The following is a 7,867-nucleotide window of genomic DNA, read 5'->3' on the forward strand; positions in this document are numbered from 1 at the left end:
TGAAGTGATTTTCATAAAAAATACCTCGATCAATTGGGAAATAGATATAGTCTTAGAATATATTTTTTTAATAGCATGTTGTTTTGAAAACATATACTTTAAATTGATGCCGAAGTTGGGCAAATGACAAAAAAAATTGAATTTTTGAAATTTGACATCTTATAAATTCTAAGTGGTTTAACCGAGTTACATGTTTTATACATTGTTAAAAAGGTACATTTATCTTCTATCAGAAACTGTAAAAAAATCGAAAATGGGTAAAAAATTGTCGAAGCTAGAATTTTTTCAATGGGTGAAGGTCCAAAAAACCGTTTTTTGCCCGTAACTCCAGATTTTGGGGGTGTTAGGGGATTTTCAAATACCGTTTCGTATTCAGTGCGACTAGCTCTACAAAACCTGATAGGTCTCCGCCCGCGTATATTTTGAGTGTTACACCGTGTAATTGGTCCTCCCCAGAATCCATAGGACCGACCTCTAAAGAGAGTGGATTTACCAGTTTAACTGGATTGCCACCTGGGGTATTTAATCTAGTCGTTTTGTTCATTGCCATAATTTTTTTAACTTTGTTTTCGTACCATAAATAGGTCAGTTACTTCTATCCATAGTTTATATTCAGCCGCCCCACAGGGTACAGACGCTGACCAGTGTGCCGCACAATATGTGTCAGACGCTCTTGGATTTAATTGTGAGCTGGTGCATTCAGAGCAATATTTCTGTTCTTTTGCTCCTAGTTCCTGAAAAGATAACTCAGGTGACTCAGCTCATGGATCGAATGGATCCAACGCTCGTCGTTAGTTGGATATCCAGCGGGCACCGCGAGGAGGTGACGATGCGATTTTGCCAAAAAATTGATTTTTCAAAAAAAATTTTAAATATTTTTTAAAAATCAAAATATGTATTTAAAATAAATTTTTTTAAATAGTTATTGTTTAAACGTTTCTGTTTAATTTTGGTTTAAATCTGTTTTGTCGTTTACGAGAAATTCATAAATTTAAAAAAAAAACCGTTCTATGGCGGGTACCATTAATAACGGTAAGAAAATATTTTTTTTATTTCCAAAGAAAGTTTTTATGTGCTTTACTACACACAAAAATTTTAATCAAAATCGTTAGAGCATTTTTTGAATAAAATTAACTTTTATATTTCCGTTATATGACAGGTACCGTTAGTTTTGGTCCTAAAAAAAATTTCAATTTGTCCTCTAGGGAATCACCCAAAACTCTTAACTACCAAATTTAAAGAAAATCGCTGCATTCGTTTAGGCGGTAGCTCGAGGTACTCACAGACAGACAGATGGACAGACAGACTGACAGACTGACAGACTGACAGACTGACAGACTGACAGACTGACAGACTGACAGACTGACAGACTGACAGACTGACAGACTGACAGCCTGACAGCCTGACAGCCTGACAGACTGACAGACTGACAGACTGACTGACTGACATACTGACAGACTGACAGACTGACAGACTGACAGACTGACAGACTGACAGACTGACAGACTGACAGACTGACAGACTGACAGCCTGACAGCCTGACAGCCTGACAGCCTGACAGCCTGACAGCCTGACAGACTGACAGACTGACTGACTGACATACTGACATACTGACAGACTGACAGACTGACAGACTGACAGACTGACAGACTGACAGACTGACAGACTGACAGACTGACAGACTGACAGACTGACAGACTGACAGCCTGACAGCCTGACAGCCTGACAGACTGACAGACTGACAGACTGACTGACTGACATACTGACAGACTGACAGACTGACAGACTGACAGACTGACAGACTGACAGACTGACAGACTGACAGACTGACAGCCTGACAGCCTGACAGCCTGACAGACTGACAGACTGACAGACTGACTGACTGACAGACTGACAGACTGACAGACTGACAGACTGACAGACTGACAGACTGACAGACTGACAGACTGACAGACTGACAGACTGACAGCCTGACAGCCTGACAGCCTGACAGCCTGACAGCCTGACAGCCTGACAGCCTGACAGCCTGACAGCCTGACAGACTGACAGACTGACTGACTGACATACTGACATACTGACAGACTGACAGACTGACAGACTGACAGACTGACAGACTGACAGACTGACAGACTGACAGACTGACAGACTGACAGACTGACAGACTGACAGACTGACAGACTGACAGACTGACAGACTGACAGACTGACAGACTGACAGACTGACAGACTGACAGACTGACAGACTGACAGACTGACAGACTGACAGACTGACAGACTGACAGACTGACAGACTGACAGACTGACAGACTGACAGACTGACAGACTGACAGACTGACAGACTGACAGACTGACAGACTGACAGACTGACAGACTGACAGACTGACAGACTGACAGACTGACAGACTGACAGACTGACAGACTGACAGACTGACAGACTGACAGACTGACAGACTGACAGACTGACAGACTGACAGACTGACAGACTGACAGACTGACAGACTGACAGCCTGACAGCCTGACTGACTGACAGACTGACAGACTGACTGACTGACATACTGACAGACTGACAGACTGACAGACTGACAGACTGACAGACTGACAGACTGACAGACTGACAGACTGACAGACTGGCAGACTGACAGACTGACAGACTGACAGACTGACAGACTGACAGACTGACAGACTGACAGCCTGACAGCCTGACAGCCTGACAGCCTGACAGACTGACAGACTGACTGACTGACATACTGACATACTGACAGACTGACAGACTGACAGACTGACAGACTGACAGACTGACAGACTGACAGACTGACAGACTGACAGACTGACAGACTGACAGACTGACAGACTGACAGACTGACAGACTGACAGACTGACAGACTGACAGACTGACAGACTGACAGACTGACAGACTGACAGACTGACAGACTGACAGACTGACAGACTGACAGACTGACAGACTGACAGACTGACAGACTGACAGACTGACAGCCTGACAGCCTGACAGCCTGACAGACTGACAGACTGACAGACTGACTGACTGACATACTGACAGACTGACAGACTGACAGACTGACAGACTGACAGACTGACAGACTGACAGACTGGCAGACTGACAGACTGGCAGACTGACAGACTGACAGACTGACAGACTGACAGACTGACAGACTGACAGACTGACAGACTGACAGACTGACAGACTGACAGACTGACAGACTGACAGACTGACAGACTGACAGACTGACAGACTGACAGACTGACAGACTGACAGACTGACAGACTGACAGACTGACGGACTTCCGGGACCCACTTTTTTGGCATTCTCTATCAACGTAATGTCACGGAAAAATGTTATCTCAACTTTTTTTTTTGTTCGAGAGTAAAAAAGTGCTACAAGCTGCTTGATAATGTAAGCTATCACCAGGGGCGGATCCAGGATTTTTTTCTGGGGGGGGCACAAGGGACGGATTTGCAAAAAAAAAAACAGCAATAACAGTTACAAATAAAGTGAAGTACCATACGACTGACTAACAAGCAGAAAATTTTAACGACCCACAGTGGTCTAAAACCTGGCCAAAAATATTTAGGCACATTTCCCACATCAAATAGGTACCAAATGACCAACAAGTTATTCGGAAGGAAAAATTTTCATTTTCTTGTTACAGTAAAAGCCACTTAAGTGCTAACCCTCTTACTCCTGGATTAGCCGGAAGAAAAAAAATATAAAAAATCAGAAAATGCACGTACAATTCTGTGCTATATTAAAGTTAGTAATCTATTCTTTGTTTAATTTTTTGACTTAAGTTGTTTCACCAAATAGATTTTGAGAAATTAAGTTTTAAAGATGAAATTTTGAAAAAAAAAAATGTTTACGTTTTTTAATTGATTTTGTATAAAATTTTGCAATATTATGGACATAATTATACCATTAGTTAATGACCTAGTAGTTTTTAGTCAAATACTAAAGACTTCATTCTAATAAATATTAAAGTTCCTAAGAATAACAAAAAAACTGAATCCTACTTTTTTGCCGGGAAACCCAGTTTTTTTTTTATTTTATTTGCATTAACCTTTTGTAACCCAAGGTCGTAAATTTAAAAATTAATAAGTCAATCGAATGGCCTTTATCTTTAATAAAACACGTATTTTTTAAAAATTCAATAAAGTCATTATTTACTTAGTTATTTCGATATTTTGGGAGTAAAAAAAAAGTTTAAATAATTTATTTTTATATAAAAATTCAAAAATTCAAGCAAAAAACTATCTAATATTAATTTTTAGGCACTTTCCTAAAATCCAAAAATTAAACCCCGTGGGGTTTACTAACAAAAACTATTTTTTTTCTGAATTTCGTAGTTTTTATACAAATTTGCTTATTTTCAAAAAAAGCCCAACTTTCAACATTAACTGTAAATTAAAAACTATTGGTGCTATTTATTAGAAATTTGAAGTACTATTTCGATAAAGCAATACTTAAAGATTATAATATTAGAAGCTTCAAAAGAAAAAAAATAGTTTGTAGAGCTTTTATGCAATCATTTTCGGTTTGTTACAGAAATGTCACATGGGGCTACAAGGGGTTAAATTGTTTTATACCTCAAGAATATTGTGTTCAAATCGTAGGTCTCTTGGAGCCAAATTGACCAAGTTATAAGTATTTTAATACTACCCTTAGGAACGTTTTAGTCTTTTAGTCCAGAGTTCAAAACTTTAAATCGTTATCCCCACAATTAATGTTTTCAACGCCGGTGCTCCTCATAACTTCAAAACTACTGCACCGATTCTTTTGAAATTTGGAACACTATTATTTTTACATATTTTTAGAGGTATCCCTGGAGAAATTTTCTCAATAAAATAATATTTATAAAAATCTATAAGTAAGGGTCGCTTTTGAGGAGTTTTTTTTTCAAGGGGTCTTTATTTTCGGGGTGCAAACTTGGGCAAACTTCTGAAATGCAAGTTTGTTCTACATATATTGCAGTTCTATAATGTATAGTTTATGCAATTTTGTGACGTGTTCCGCTATTTTAAAAACACTAATGTTGAAAAAAAAAACAACGAAAAAAGTGCAAATTTTTTAACCCCTCTGTATGAAAAAATAGAGTTGCATATAGGTACAATTATTTTTTTTATATCATTCAATGTCATTCGATGTCCATATCAAAATTTTTCACCAAAATCACTTTGAAAATTCACTTTTTTTTAAATCGAAAAATCGTTTATTTATTTGTGAGGTGGAGCTTTTCATGGGAAAGGGATGAAACAATCAACAAAATTCGCATTTTCAGTCAGAAATAGACAAGAATTTTACTCAAGTTCTTTCTGTTATTATTCATATATTTTTAAAACTCTTATAGTTTGATTTCCTTTAAGTATGAACTTTAAGTTCTGGGGGGGGGCACGTGCCCCCGTGCCCCCCCCTAAATCCGCCTATGGCTATCACCACGACTGCTCAGCTGGGCTGGGTTCGGTGGGAGAGGAATTTAAAGGTTTGATTAATTTGATTAACTGCCGAATTAATAAATTTATTGAACACAAATGTTTTATTACAAGTACAGTAGGGTACTTATAATAAAAATGGGCGCCAGAAATTTTTTTCTATGAAAAAAATATTAAAGTAGGTACAATCAAGGTAAAAAAGGGGAAACCTCGGAATGGATGCTATCTAATAGAATTTTTTTTGCTCAATATGTTCGTTTTGGCATTCTATAACTTACCTCAAAAGTCTAGAAAAATCTCATGTCCGCAAGTCACGATTTTCAAGGTCAAACCGCGAAATTTAAATTATCGATATAAGCAATAATAGACAATGTTAATATATGCACATATGATATACGATTTCATGGTATTTTTTAATGTTGATTCCAAAAAATCTAAAATCGTCTAATGACGTCTCTGAAAAAAGTTATACCTCTTTTTCATCTGTAAACCCATATTATTATAAGAGTTGCAAACTAACTACCGATAAACCTTAAAAGCTATAGGTAGCTAGTAGAGGAACCAAATTTTGCATGAAGGTTTTCATATCCATTATCATTAAGAATCAAAACAATGCAATGGCCCTGACTAGTTTCTTTGGAATTGGAGTAGGTGGTCTAGTAGATTTAACACCAAAAATTAATTCTACCCTTCTGTGGAGTAGATGAGAAAATCAACAACACTTTTCTACATTTTGAAGAGTTTATTACTACATACCCATTCAAATATTTTCAAGTACCAATGTTGGCTTGGCTTGGTTAAACGAAATCGTTTGAAAGTATTTTCATCATTCTTAACACACAAGTGCAACGAATATATACTGTCTATATTGTCATCCACAATTCTCCTTTTTTTGATGACGACCCCGTGGACACAAGTCACGTGAACTTAAAGGCCCCAACCCATAGAATCCGTTGCGTCCGTTCCGTCAATCCATCCGTTGAAATTGACGGATGGGACAGAAAGGGGTGACCCATAGAATACGTCGTATGACGGATTGCTTTTTGACAGCTCACTTCAAATTTCAAGTTGTGTTCGATATGTTATCGCTGTATGTGCACTAAAAAAATTTCTGATGCAAAAAATTGTTAACTATTATCGTCGTTCTTTTTTTTAATAAAATAAAATGCGCGACTAGATTTCATGTATGTATAAGTACTTGCTCTTCAGTTAAAAACAATTTTTAATAATAGATAATCAGTTTAAGGTATGACTTTGGCATTGTAAGATTGAACTCTACAACAGAATTTAGATATTTAAGCCTAGTACGCTGCTGAAGCGAAAAGAAATTTTCCATACAAAATTTCGTTAACGAAATCCTGAACGGAAAATTTCGTTTTGCTTTTTGTTTTTCAGTACGCAGCTCTAGAGAAAAATTGGAGAGTTTTCACTCATTTGTCACCTACTTTTTACTGTCCTGTGCATTTTTCTTGACCCCAAGATCAGTCTTGAAGGTTTTTTCACTTTTAATTCATTTACTTCTTGCTTTAATTTATTATTTTCTGTTGATTTTTCTTGATTTTAAATTAATTTTGATTTTTTTTTGGACTTTGACAGAATACTCGTTGATATTTTTTCGTTAGCATTTTCGTTGTCGACTTTGGAGACTTGAACATTTTTCGTTTCGCATCAGCACCGTACTGGGCTTCAATTGATATATTATTATATATATCATTAACGGCCATATTATTCACTCTGGATTTAGTTTGGATTAAAGTTAATTTTAAATCCAATCCATTAAATCTGAATTTCATAAATCCAAGGATTTAATTTTTTGTACATATTATTCAATATTCACTCAAAAAAAAATTGTGTGATTAATCAATAAATTTTGTATAATTTGCATTTATCTTTATTTTTCCGTCACAAAATACTTCACAAAACAACTGAACACTGTGACAATGAATTTAAAATCTGGATTTATGAAGTTAAACAGACCTCCAAGAGCAGTTTAAATTTGTTTAGATTTAACGAGATTGGATTTAAAAAATTGGACTTATTTTTGACATTGTTAACATCAGGTGTATTTTTTAAACTAGTGAATAATCGTAAATGTTACTTTTATTTCAATTTCTTCACAAATGAACAATGAAAGTTAACAATTCATAAAATCGGAGGGAAAGGAAAAGAACACAGTTCTTAGTTCTGGAATTCCCGGTGTGCACTCAGAAGCAGAAAATCGAACTTATCTTTTGTTGACAACCAATGTCAAAGGATACGACGGATGAAAAAGTAGAAAGTTGAAATACTTCTTCCGTCGAATCCGTCGGCCTCCGTCCGATCCGTCGCTTATGGGTTACTTCCCATATGAACGTGTGTATTTTATCGAGCTGACAGTTGAAAACTTCTACGCAACGGATGCAACGAATTCTATGGGTTGGGCCCTT

Source organism: Episyrphus balteatus, chromosome 4, assembly GCF_945859705.1.
Source record: "Episyrphus balteatus chromosome 4, idEpiBalt1.1, whole genome shotgun sequence".
Lineage (NCBI taxonomy): Eukaryota > Metazoa > Arthropoda > Insecta > Diptera > Syrphidae > Episyrphus > Episyrphus balteatus.